This window comes from Armigeres subalbatus, chromosome 2 (assembly GCF_024139115.2).
Source record: "Armigeres subalbatus isolate Guangzhou_Male chromosome 2, GZ_Asu_2, whole genome shotgun sequence".
In the NCBI taxonomy this organism is placed as follows: Eukaryota; Metazoa; Arthropoda; class Insecta; order Diptera; family Culicidae; genus Armigeres; species Armigeres subalbatus.
Window position 1 is genome coordinate 230,550,608 of NC_085140.1, and position 12,691 is coordinate 230,563,298.

Genomic DNA, 12,691 nt, shown 5'->3' on the forward strand with positions numbered 1-12,691 from the left:
GAGGTCATTTCAGCTCATGCAAGGCGGTTGCTGCCTGGGCGCTTCCCAACCACCACACGGTTTTAGATGTTTTCTCAGGTGGTTGAAAATTGAAAACAACCTTTCGTTTTGAGAGTTATAGTTTTATGAAAAATAAAATGTTCTTCAAAACAAGTTCTAAAAAACTTTGTGAAAATAATTATTCAAAGTTACACAATACTTAGGCTATACGGCATTGGTTTCCTTCTCAGTACCCATGTACATGCGGCATTCATTAAGTGGGATCCATTGCTCACCCATCACTATTGTGTTCTGAGCAACTTTAGGAGTAGCTGTTGATATCGAATTACGATTGTATCGTCAATGGAGCTCACAGCATTCGGGATCCAGTTGTGAGGCCACCAAGCTGTAAAACGTAGACATCGGATGATGAAATTGTTCACATTCAAGGTTTTGGTCTTTTTGACGTTGATGAGTGACGACCGGGTCATACAGTTTACTCTACATGGTAGAGCACTGTTGCGTTGCGTTGGTAAAGCAGTATCATCATCTGAGTCGACGTCGTTGCTCCATGATTTCGTCGGCTACGATGGTCAACAGCAACAAAGATATAATTTAATCATCCTTTCCTCACTCTAGCGATTCTATTGTGCAGAACTCTGGATTATGTGTAGATCTCCCTTGCTTCTAGGGACGCTCCAACATGGGCGTAGCCAGGATTTCGAGAAGGGGGGGGGCAACTTTTTCGGTCTATCGGATTTCGGTCTAAATCGTAGTTTTATAAAAACACATGAATAATAACACATGAAACCAAATCGAAACAATAATGATTAAAACAATAATGGATTTAAAAATGCGTGATTCATTGCTCATCAGATATTTTTAAATAAAATGAGAAAAATATTAACGAACTTAGTATTCAGAAAGAATATAAAATCGGCTATAACAATTGTTATAAAAATCCTGCATTCTTCCATAAGTCTTGTCTTTTGCATTCTTCCATAAGTTTAAGAAAACTAGAACCATACATCTGAATTTCTAAACAAATCCTCTCTGAAATAATATTTATTATAAAATAGGCAGAAAAATCAATATGTAAGCTTTCTCCAGGATTTCCTTTGACAATTGCTCCTGGCATTCTATCCGAAGTTCTATCAGGGATTCTATAGAAAAGTCTCCAGCAACTTCTTCGGCAGTGTCTTTAGGAATTCCACCATAAATTTTGCCGGGAATTGATCCGAAAAATCCACCATTATTCACTCCAAGAAAATCTTCACGAACTTCTTTATAAGTTCTGCAGAATTCTCTGCAATAATTCAAATAATTTCGTGCTGCTTCCCATAATTTTTAAGAATAAGAATATTCCGTGGAAATTCCGCAGAATTGCCAGTAAACATTCCTAAGAATTTAACGAAAAATCTTCGAATTTCTTGTGTAAATTCCATAAAATTTTCCGTGAATTGTTTCGAATAATTTCTTGTGAAAATTTCAAAGAATTTCTCCAGGAATTCCACCGGAAATTTATACAGAAATTATACCGAAAATGAAATCAACAATGGAATTTTCGGAGGAATTCCTAGATTAATTCGCAATGAAATCCTGAAAGAATTCCAGTGGAAACTTCAAGATTTCCACTGGGAGATCCTCCAGGAGTTTCTCCGAAAATTCCTCCTGGAATTCTTCCAGGAGTTCCATCGGAATTTCCAATTTCTCTAGGATTTCCTTCGAGAAATAATTCCGGGGGTTCCTTTGAAAATTCTCCCAGGAGTTTCTTCAGAAATTCTTCCAGAAAATTCCTTCGAGAGTTCCTCCGGGAATTCCACCAGCAATTCATCCGGGAGTTTCTCCGGAAATTCCTCCGGGAGTTCCACCAGAAACTATTCCAGGAAATTATTCAGGCTTTTTCAGGAAATCATTTAGGCTTTCTTCAGAAATTAAGCTGGAAATTCCACCAGAAGTTCTTCCGATAGTTTCGCTGGGAGCTCATCCAGGAGGTCCTCTAGGAATTCTTCTAGGAGTTCCTCCTGAAATTCCTCCGGGAGTTCTTACGGGAGCTCCTCCGGCAGTTCCTTCGGGAATTCCTCCGGGATATCCACCAGCAGTTTCTACGAGAATCCCTCCGGGAGTTTCACCAGCAGTTTCTCCGGGTGTTTCTCTGAAAAGGAACTCCCGGAGGAACTCCCAGAGTAATTTCCAGAGGAACTCCCGGGGGATTTTCTATAGGAATTTCCGGAGAAATCATCAGAGGAATTCTCGTAGGAACTGCCGGTGGAACTTCTGGAGGAATTTATTGAAGAACTACAGGAAGAATTTCCGGAGGAAATCCTGGAGGAACTCTTGAAAGAATTCTAGGATGAACTCCCAAAGGAACTTCCGTAAGAATTCCAGGAGGAACTCCTGGAAGAATTCTTAAAAGAACCTCCCGGAGGAATTCCCGTAAGAACTCCCAGAGAAATTCTCCGAGAAATTTCTGGAGGAATTTGTAGATAAATGCCTGAAGAAATGCTAAATGAATTCCTGGAAGAAAGCCTGATTGAATTCCCGAAGGAACTACTGGTGGAACTTCAGAGGAATATCCGGTGGAATACCCTAGAGGAAGAGAAAAAATATTTCTGAAGGAACTCCGAAATCCCATTTCCCGTGAAATTCCTGCCAAATATCGTCCAGGAATTCCCTGTAAAGTTCTTGGAGGTATTACCGGAGAATTTCTTGGAAAAACTCCTGGAAGAACTCCCGGAGGAACACCCACAAGCACTTCCGAAGGAATTCCCAAATGGAAGTCCTGAAATAATTCTTAGAGAAGTTCCTAAAGGAATTTCCGAAAAAATATCTGAAGGAATTCCCAGAAAAATACCAGGAGGAATTAATGCAGAAATTCCCAGATGAAATCCTGAAAGTATTCCCAGATGAATTGCTGAAGAAAATCCCTGCGGATTGTTCCGAAGAAATTTCTGGAAGAACTCTTGGCAGATATCCGAGTAAATTCCGAGTGAAGTCCGGAAGGAATTCTAGTACACTTCCGCGGAAAATCTCCCGGGAAAATTCCTGGAGAAGTACCTGAAGAAACTCCCGAAAAAATACCTGTGAGAATTTCTGGGGATATACTTGGACGAATTCCAGGAGAAATTCATGAAGATATTTCCAGAGGATTTTTGAAGGATATTCTGAAGTAATTGCGAAAAGAATTCCAGATTGGAATGCTAGATGATTTCGCTATTGAATGTTTGGAGATATTCCCGGAAAATTTCCTGGAAGTAATCCCGGAGGAATTAAAGGAAGAGTTCCGAGAGGAATGCCCGGAGAAGTTCCTAGAAGAATTTCCGAAGGAATTTCTTATAGATTTACAAGTGAAATTATGGAGCTAAATCGAAGGATTTCCGTCATAAATTTTTGAAGAAACTTCTGGTAGAATTTTGGGAAGAAATTCCGTATGTATTCTTGACGGAACTCTCGAATGCATTCCTGAAGGAAATGTCTGATTCTTCCTGAAGAGAGAATAGCCGAAGAAATATCTAGAAGTGTATCTTGGAGAGAAGAAAAGAAATCTTCAAGGAATTTCCTCGTGAATTTCCTAAAAAAAAATAGTGGGGGTTTCTAGATAAGGAGGAATTACAATTACATGAGAAGGATTTTCGAACGATTTTCAGAGGAATTTGTGGATAACTTTCCGAAGGAATTCAGAAGTTCCCAGGGGAGCTTCTAGAAGGATTTCAAGAAGAATTTTTGAGTCCGAAATTTTTCGAGTTGTTTTGAACTTTCATATATTATGGATCCCGGAGGCCCTAATAAGTTTTGGGAATCTTTTGAATTTCAACCACCTATTTCGGTATATGATTGGATCGAAAAGTGCACATGTTTAAGGGAATTCATTTCAGTACCCGTGCAATCTTTCCACAATTTAGGGGGGAGCGACAGCCCCCCCTGCCCCCCCTTGGCTACGCCAATGCACTCCAAAGTTTTTCGTGATTCAAACAATCGAAGGCTTTTCCGTGGTCAATCAGTACCAAATAGAGGGTCCCTTGAAATTCATTGACCTGCTCCAGGATGATGCTAAGCGTGAAAGTAAAGTTCTCACTTGATCATCCGGACGTAAGCCTGCCTGCTGCAGTTGGTGAATTGTCAACCATTATCTATATCCGAATTGGAATAAGTCGTCAAAACTTCAAGAAGTTGTTCTAAGTGGTCGAGCCAACATTTCAGCTGATCAGTTAGATAGGCAAGTGATTGACATGTCGCGTCTTTCTCTGGCATCCACGGATTTGTCCTTGCTCCAATCAGGCGTCGTGAAATATCGTAGAGGAAGCAATTATCTCCGGTTGTTGCCTTCCATTGTCCACCGCTTCTCCCGTATGCAGCCAGCAGCGTTTGACTTACTTCTCTAGAGCCGCTAGGACTAGTATTTGGCTTCTCTGAAAATGGATCAGCTGAAAGTTGGAGACGGTGCCTTCTTGAGTCCGTAATAAACGCAGTGCTGACATTGCATTTAACTATTATCTTCTAATTGGCGAGATCCGACAACACATTGCTTGGATTCATCCAATCGTCGATCGGCTGTTGGCGGATATATTCAGGGCTGATCCTATGCTGTATATGCGAATGTTGTAGCAACTGTTATGCAATATTTTGCCCCGCTTCGCATCATTCTGGAGATCAACAAGTTGGAACTGTCCCTTTATTTGTTATACATTGACTACAGAAGGGATTTCTGTTGTCAGAATAACAAAAATCTATGTGGCTCCCAGGTATGCAAGGGATTTGCAGATAAGGTCGGATGTTTGTCTGACCCTATTCGGATAGTCGCTGATGTAGGGCAAGGATGCATGACATCTTCACTTTTACTTCTCAGCGTAATCAATGAGATCTTGGTGGGTGCGATTGACCGTGTATCATACCTTGAGCTGTTTTGACAGTTTATTGTTGTGGGACATCTATATGACTCTGATTTGGCTAGAGATCACGAAACGCTATATTAGTACTGCCACGCTGGCCGTATGCTGCCTTGCGGCGGGTGTCACCATAAACGTCTGTAGGACCATGTGGTTGAGTGACACAAAACAATTTTAATATTTGTATCGGCCTAAGTTTAAAAGTATCAAATAATCAAGAACAACAGCCTCATACGTTCTACATGTAGCAATACTCGTTTTTAAAATATGAAAAAAGCCATGATTTCACTTACGGAAGAAATATTTACAAAACAATTCAAGAGTAATCAATGTTCCCCCGGATTACGGTACTCTTTGCTCTCTCCACTCCCGCTCCCTTATATTGGTTATACACATATTGCGATTTTCCAGTGTTTCCACACGTGTTGCTTGGATCTCCAATTACTACTGGAGGAATGTCTTAAAATGCATTTAATTGAAAGATTTGTCAATCAACAGAAAAACTATATTTTACCTCATTTTTCAATTCTGAACCAAATTATGAACTTTGCCATATTCTAGACACCATATCCCACAGTGATCACCGTGACGACGATGGCGACTTTTTTGTGCTGCTGTGCGAGAGTGTCGTGTGTGCTTTCGTAGTAGCGGATAGAGATTTTCGTTTCTGATCTTATGCTTGGCTCCGACTATTTCCCAGCTTAACTCCTCAGTTTACCTTTGTCAATCAAGCCGGCCGCAAGGAATAAGTTTTCGTGGTGTTCGGTCCTCTCGAGTGCGTGTTCGCGATCGGTGGTTCCGTTGGGCTTTGGGGTCGTGGTAATCATTTCATTCTTGTCCGTTCCTTTTGTTTTCGATTTAGTCGTTGGTTTAATTTCGGGTTCGTCGGTCGGTTGCTGGACGAGGTTCATCGCTGCCGTGCGCAGATCGCCGGTATCATCACGCCGTCAGGCATCATTGACTTCTATCAACACTGTATTACCGGGCTGAAATGGTGCTTCCTATAAATCTTCTCCCTCGGGGTGACCACCATGCCATCGTACCAGTATAGTGAATTCAGTGATGCGTTTTTTTTGTCGGATATACAGTACCGGACATGAGGATATAGTCCCATTATGTTGTTTTGAATACAAACTATGAGTGCTTATACGCTATCAGTGTCAGTATTTGAATAGTTAATTGGAATACATGAATATGGGAAGGACAAACATGAACAGAATTTCCTTACAATGGCGTATTTATAATTCAAAATTATAAAAAGTATTTTTTTAAGAAGTTGCTCAATAACATGGAAGAAAAATTGAAACCAAGTTTTCGTCATTTACGTTATCATCAAGAAGTATATTTATGTCTAAAAATACCAGTAACAAGCAATAAACTAACGTTTTTAAAATAATCCACATTGGCAGAGAACAAAAACAATTTTGCATTCAGATTTATATACAACCAAAACTGCGACCTTATGGAAAAATAAAATCTTTCGGTCGTTACATAATTAACGAAGAGTGGAATTGATTTTTTTAGTTAAGTATAAAAGTAAGGATAATCCTGTTACCATTGGCGATAGTTCTGTTTCAGATTCACTGGTTATTATAAATTGCTCTTCTCAAAGATTGTACAGTAACTGCTCCTGTTATCTATCTCACAGATTACACATTCATCGTATCCAAAACAATGAAATAAAAAACAAATAGTTTAATTTTTATTAGGTTTCAAATCTCAAATTGTGTTTAAATCGTTGGTTTGACAAAAAAATATTAATATAAGAGCGTATTGATGATAATGGAACAGATAGCCTTCCTATTTATTTATATTGTTTTGACAATGCTTACTGCCTGAAAACTATAAATTGATAAATACAGATAAAAATACAAATGTGTAAAATGGGAAACAATGTATTTGCAACAGTAGTGCATAGAACCAACGTAGTATTGATTATTGAAAATGAAAAAAAAAATACAGTTTATCCATTCTGCTTTAGATCTAAAAGTTTGTGTCCCAATTCCAATGTTATATACTGATGTCTGGTACTGTAGAGTTTTGTTTTTTCTTCGTCCTGTTGGCTTCCTATACCTCGAACCGTTGTGGGGAATCTACGGCTCCCAATCTAAAACGTTATCTCGTATTTCTTATATTTTATTTTAATTTGATATTTTATCACAACCTGAACCATCTCGGTCAGGATGGCCCACAAAGAAGAGTGAGACGAATTAGCAACAAAGCAAAGAAGATGATACGGAATGCAGAAGACAAAACGGTCAGCGCGGAGTTCAAGGAGCGAAATGAGATTTAAATGTTAACCATTAAAAACGTCTTGTTTGTGAGGTGTTGAGGTGATGTTTTATTAGTGAAGATTACGTTTACACACAAGCATGAATCTAGAAGTAAGTGGCGCTTCGCAAAGCGAAGAAAAGTGAAGTTGTGATCAATCAATTATGTGTAACAGCGGGTGGTACGCAGACTCTCCGGGAGGTGCAGATCGACTGACAGACAGCTTCTTTTTCAGCCATGTAGGTACATATGCGGCGAATGTGTATCAACGAATAACCAGCAACTTGGGGAGCATGGATTACCAAAAATAATGATACATGTTCAGTCATTTCGTCTGGATGGTCTTGAAGAACGCTAATTATATGTTTCGCGCTGAACCACTTCTGGCAACTAGCACGTCGATTAGAAGAGGGATAATTTACCATCCTAGACATTAACTGATTCTTTCAATCAAACTGAAGGCTAATAATTTGAAGATGGTAGGAGAGGTGGCAGCATATGTTTGAGTAAAGAGTAGATAACGATCTTTCGAGTGATGATGAGGCTTCGCGAACCGTACGAAACTATCAAGTAGAAGGTTTCCGTACATGTGATGCATTATGTCTTTGTACTACGCTAATATCAGTTACAGTTATGGACTATTGGATAAAAAAAAATAGTCCTAATATGGTTATATACGTTACGGTTATATTCATTACGTTACGTTACGCAAAAACTGGCGACCCCCCCTCTTTCTTCCCCCGTAACACTTTATATATGAATCCTTAGACAGTTTTGTATCGATCGTCACATTTGAATTAATCCGCCCCCTCCTATAAGTGTTTTGTAATTTATGGGTTTTCCTATCTTTAGATACTGTGATTTCACGTTTGCTAACTTGTACGTACAAATAATCAAATAATATGATGATTATAAAAATATATTTCCTATTGACACGGACTTAAGGGTTGAATGTGAACAATTCAGTTTTTTATTTATATACTAGCAGACCCGAAGAACTTCGTTTCACCTAAAATTGATTTATTCTCTGATTAGGTCTCGAGTTATGAAGAAATTAGTGTTTCATTTGTATGGGTGCCCCCTTTCCAAATCTGGGAGGCCTCTTGACCCATCTTAAGAATCTTCCCCGGCCCCAAAAACCTCTGCATACAAATTTTCTTGCCGATCGGTTCAGTAGTTTCCGAGTCCATAAGGGTCAGACAGACAGAAATTCATTTTTATGTATATAGAATATAGATAAAAGATAAATATACATTATAAGTTAGGGGTTTGCCAAGGCAAGGACTAAGCATGCATACTTACCTGTATCTCATCCCAGGGGCTGCCCAACCAAGAGGATAACTGTTATTTATTTATTTTATTTATTTATTACATTTTACAATCATCGAACGTCAAGGTCTAAATGATTCATTAAAGCTAACAATATTCTTGTATAAATTACTACGGACGAACATAGCGAAGTCTGTTTTTAAAATTTTCTATGGACGAAGCAAAGTCAAACAAATGGTACACATTATTAAAAACATTACACATGGAACGGATTGGCTCATTGAGTCCATAAAGAGTACGGCGAGCAGGAAGGCGTAGAAATTGTCTTGTTCTTAGCGGCCTTTCGATTGCGTTAATACAGATCATGGACATAATATTTGGAGCATCAATTTCGTTCAGCAATAATTTTGCCACAAATATAGCCTTTTGGTCCTGTCGCCTTTTCCACAACGGTTCCATTCCCAAAAGTTGGCATCGGTCAGCATAAGGAGGAAGCTCGAATCTATTCGACCAAGGAAGGAATCTCAACGCAAATCTAACAAATTTTGATTGAACAGATTCAATTCTAGTTATCCAGCTTGCAACGTGTGGGCTCCATACCACGCTGCATGTGTCCAGTATGCAGCGCACGAGTACGTAATACAGCGCTCTCAAGCAGCATGGGTCGCGAAATTCATTAGCAATGCGCATTATGAACCCAAGGTTCCTATTCGCCTTAGCAACAATGCTCAAATATTGACTTTGAAACGTTAATTTTTTTATCAAGAATTACTCCTTAATCCTTAACTTCAGAGACTCTGGCCAGTGGCGCACTCTCAATACTGTATGGGAATTCAATGACATCTTTCTTCCGACTAAAACTAATTACGGTACATTTTGATACACTAACAATCAACAAATTACGTGAGCACCATGATACAAATAAATCTATCAAACGCTGTAATTGCAGACAATCGTCAATGGAACTTATTAAGAGGTACAATTTCAAGTCATCAGCGTATACAAGTTTACAGCCACTTGGAAGCAAACAACACACATCGTTAAAGAATATCGAAAATAATAGAGGCCCTAAATTACTTCCCTGTGGGACTCCTGAATTGTTACAGAAAACATATGACTCAGTGGTACCTATCCTTACAGATAATTTACGGTCCCTTAAGTAGGATTGTAGCCATTGCAATGCATTAAACAATTACGTTAGACACACCTAAACAATCTAATTTAGCTAATAAAATCCGATGATCGATCCTGTCGAACGCAGCTTTAGGATCTGTATAGACAGCATCAATTTATGCGCCTGCATCCATTCCGGTAATGCAGAACGATGTGAATTCCAGTAGATTTGTACTCGTCGAACGTCCAGCAAAAAATCCATGCTGCTCTACAGCGGTGTAAGATTTCAATTTTTGGAAAAGTATTGCTCCCATCAGGATTTCAAATAGTTTAAATCCGGCGCAAAGAGATGTTAGTTAACATCTGGTCCTGGTACATATGAATATTTCATATCACATAGAGCATCAAAGATGTCTTTCTCGGAGAAAGTAATGGAATTCAGAGTGATAATATTTTCAGGAACATCTTCTAAAGCTGCCTCAACGAGCTGATCCGACGCACTATCTGTGTTGAACACGCTGGAAAAGTGATCAGCAAAAAGGTTACATTTTGCCTCAGATGAGTTGGAACTGCTTTCACCAAGAAACATGCTAGCTGGAAGACCTTGCTCACTTCTTTTTTCGTTGACGTACTTCCAGAACGATTCAGGATTTCGTCTTCCAGATTCCTTTCTTCTGACATATTTCGAATATAAATAGCGGTTATAGCGACGGCTACTAGCAGATAGTGATTTTCCGGTTTCCGGTAATGTAATTTTCAGAGCAGCGATGATTGGAGGATGATACAGATCAACTGGTACATAAGGGGTCACGTCTTCGGATATCTTGCAATTAGTTGCGGCATCATCATGGCATCATGGTTAGATACAGCGTACGACCACGGTAGTTTGTGATGGTGTTCAGCTGTTTCATATGATTCAAAAACATTCGGTCGACGAGTTTTGAGGATGCGCTGGTGAAAGTACTGAGCCCAGTATCCAAATATACTTACTTACTTACAGTGTTACTGTCACCGGTCAAGCAATCAAGTTCGGGCAACGTATGATTCGTCTGGAATGCACCTGGATTTAGGGGAGGTGCAGCATCAAGCCCAGCTTCGGCAGGCCATATACTGTGTATATTAGAGTGGGGCGTCATGGTCATTTTATCAAATCAATGGTTTTTCGAAGCCATTCTGGGCCCTGAACAACAGTGCAGAACTTTGGACCGATTGGTTGCTTCCTCGCTTTCCGCATCGCGTTTGAAGTTTGTATGGAAATTAGTATGGGGGAACGTATATTTTTGCATTTCTACTACAAGAAGTTTCAGTTTATGGTAAACCAAGTGGCATATTGCGTTAAAGCATAACCCAAAGGATGCCGAAAAACTTTGCTGAAGAAGGCACGTTGCTGGAACGTCCACGAAAAAAGTTATAACGCTTCGAACATTGAGTGTTCAAACCATATGCAAAAAATCGTTTATTCTGCCAGCACTGCCGTACTACGTAGACCAAAAATTTAACTGAGTGTTATTTCAAAATAATTGATCTTATAGGGCTTTAGAGCTAATGGTAGCTATCGGAAATTATTTCACAGAGAAAAAAATCCGACAAGAAGGAAGATGGGTTTCGCCCTTCGATAACCATAGGTTGTCCGGTAGTGCTGGCAGAAACATTGATTTCTTGCATATGGTTTAAACAATCAATTTTCGAAACGTAATAACATTTTTTGTAGACCTTCCAGCTACGTACCTTCTTCGGCAAAGTCTTTCCGCATCTTCCAGACTATATGCTAACGTATTGAGTCACGTGATTGATGATAAATTGATGCCGCTAAGAGCAAAAATGTAAAAAAGTACGTTTTCCCATACTAATCTCCATGTAAATTTAAAACGCGATGCGGCATGCGAGGTTGCAACCAATCGAGCCCATATTTTGCACAGTTGATTGGGGTCACAAAACGGGTCAGAAAAACCTTGATCTCACTTGATCGGACGAAGTTTGCGTTTTTCCATTCAACTGCGCCCCACTCTAGTGTATATATTTACCTGGCAGAGCAGGAGTCTCGACTGCTTCACAATTTCCTGTGCACCTTTGCACCTCCAGGCCAGTGTCATCAGCATTCGTCGGTTTAAATTTGTCAATCTGGAATTTTCAACTACTTAAAACGGGTGCAGGATCTTGCCTAGCCCCGGAAGAACATATACTGTTCTTATAATCACCTGACAAAGCAGGGGTATCGACTGCTTTTGTACTTCCCGATAGACATGAAAACGGAATGTCATGTTGGGTTCCCTGAATAGATAGGGTTAGCTTATAACAAACGGGTGCAGTATCATGCCTAGCTTCGTGTAGACATATACCATCCACAAGTTTACCTGATGAACCAGCAATCTCAACAATGCCCGTGGTCATTGCAACGTCCATCTCGCAATGCTCTAATGATTGCTAGGAGTAGCCGAAAACTCGCTTTAGCCCTAAAAGCATAGCGAATGTTTTTGCTTCGGTTTCGATGATTACAGAATTACATTTTCCGGTTTTCCAAACATGCTTTTTCTAGTCCGTTGATTAGAACTTTGACGAGATTTGGCAGCAAAGATCGAATAAAATGTGCTGTGATGAACATACTTAAGTCAGTTTGGTAAGATAAGTCAGTTGTAAATATTTATAGTTCTAATAACGGCAACGCGTGCTTAGGGCCATTGGTGTTGTGCAAGAATGGTGTGTGGCGGCGAAGGACGAAACAAGAGCTCGCCCAGCTCAACGGCGAACCCAGTATCCAGAAGGTAGTTAAAGCTGGAAGGGTACGATGAGCAGGGCATATTTCAAGAATGCCGGACAGCAACCCTGCAAAGCTGGTGAATACTTCCGAACGGCAGGTACATGAAGAATTGAAGGATATCTATCTAGGTGGATTAATCAGGGTTTTGGTGATATTTTTGGATTCTTATATGGATTCTTTTGAAATTTCTTAACTAAAAAAGCAATGGGTAATGTTTTCAACATAACCCCGAGTAGACGTAGGACTTGTATAATCGTAACGTATTTACATTTAACTTTTGAATCTATGGAGTTTAATTATAGGCATTGTTATTTGAAATGACAACTTCCATGCTGTGTAGAATTATTAGCAATTTGTTTATTCAAAACTTCTGGAAATAAAACTAATAATTGGCCTCTATCCGTGAACGCCGAGC

General features: G+C 39.6%; 1 protein-coding gene across 27 annotated transcripts in view; it reads left to right on the forward strand.

Annotated features, from left to right (window-relative positions):
- Positions 1-5,582: 5,582 nt before the first annotated feature.
- The window catches only part of LOC134211865 (protein Wnt-2), an 82,199-nt gene continuing 75,090 nt past the window's right edge, over positions 5,583-12,691 (forward strand). For 5 of the 27 annotated variants that reach the window (XM_062689196.1, XM_062689202.1, XM_062689207.1 and 2 more), the window contains exons 1-2: positions 5,600-5,910; positions 7,048-7,249. The gene's annotated coding sequence lies outside the window, so the exon portion shown is untranslated. Of the gene's footprint in view, positions 5,925-5,980; positions 6,025-7,047; positions 7,380-12,691 lie in introns of those variants that run through there. The other 22 variants (XM_062689190.1, XM_062689191.1, XM_062689218.1 and 19 more) reach the window with 18 other exon arrangements.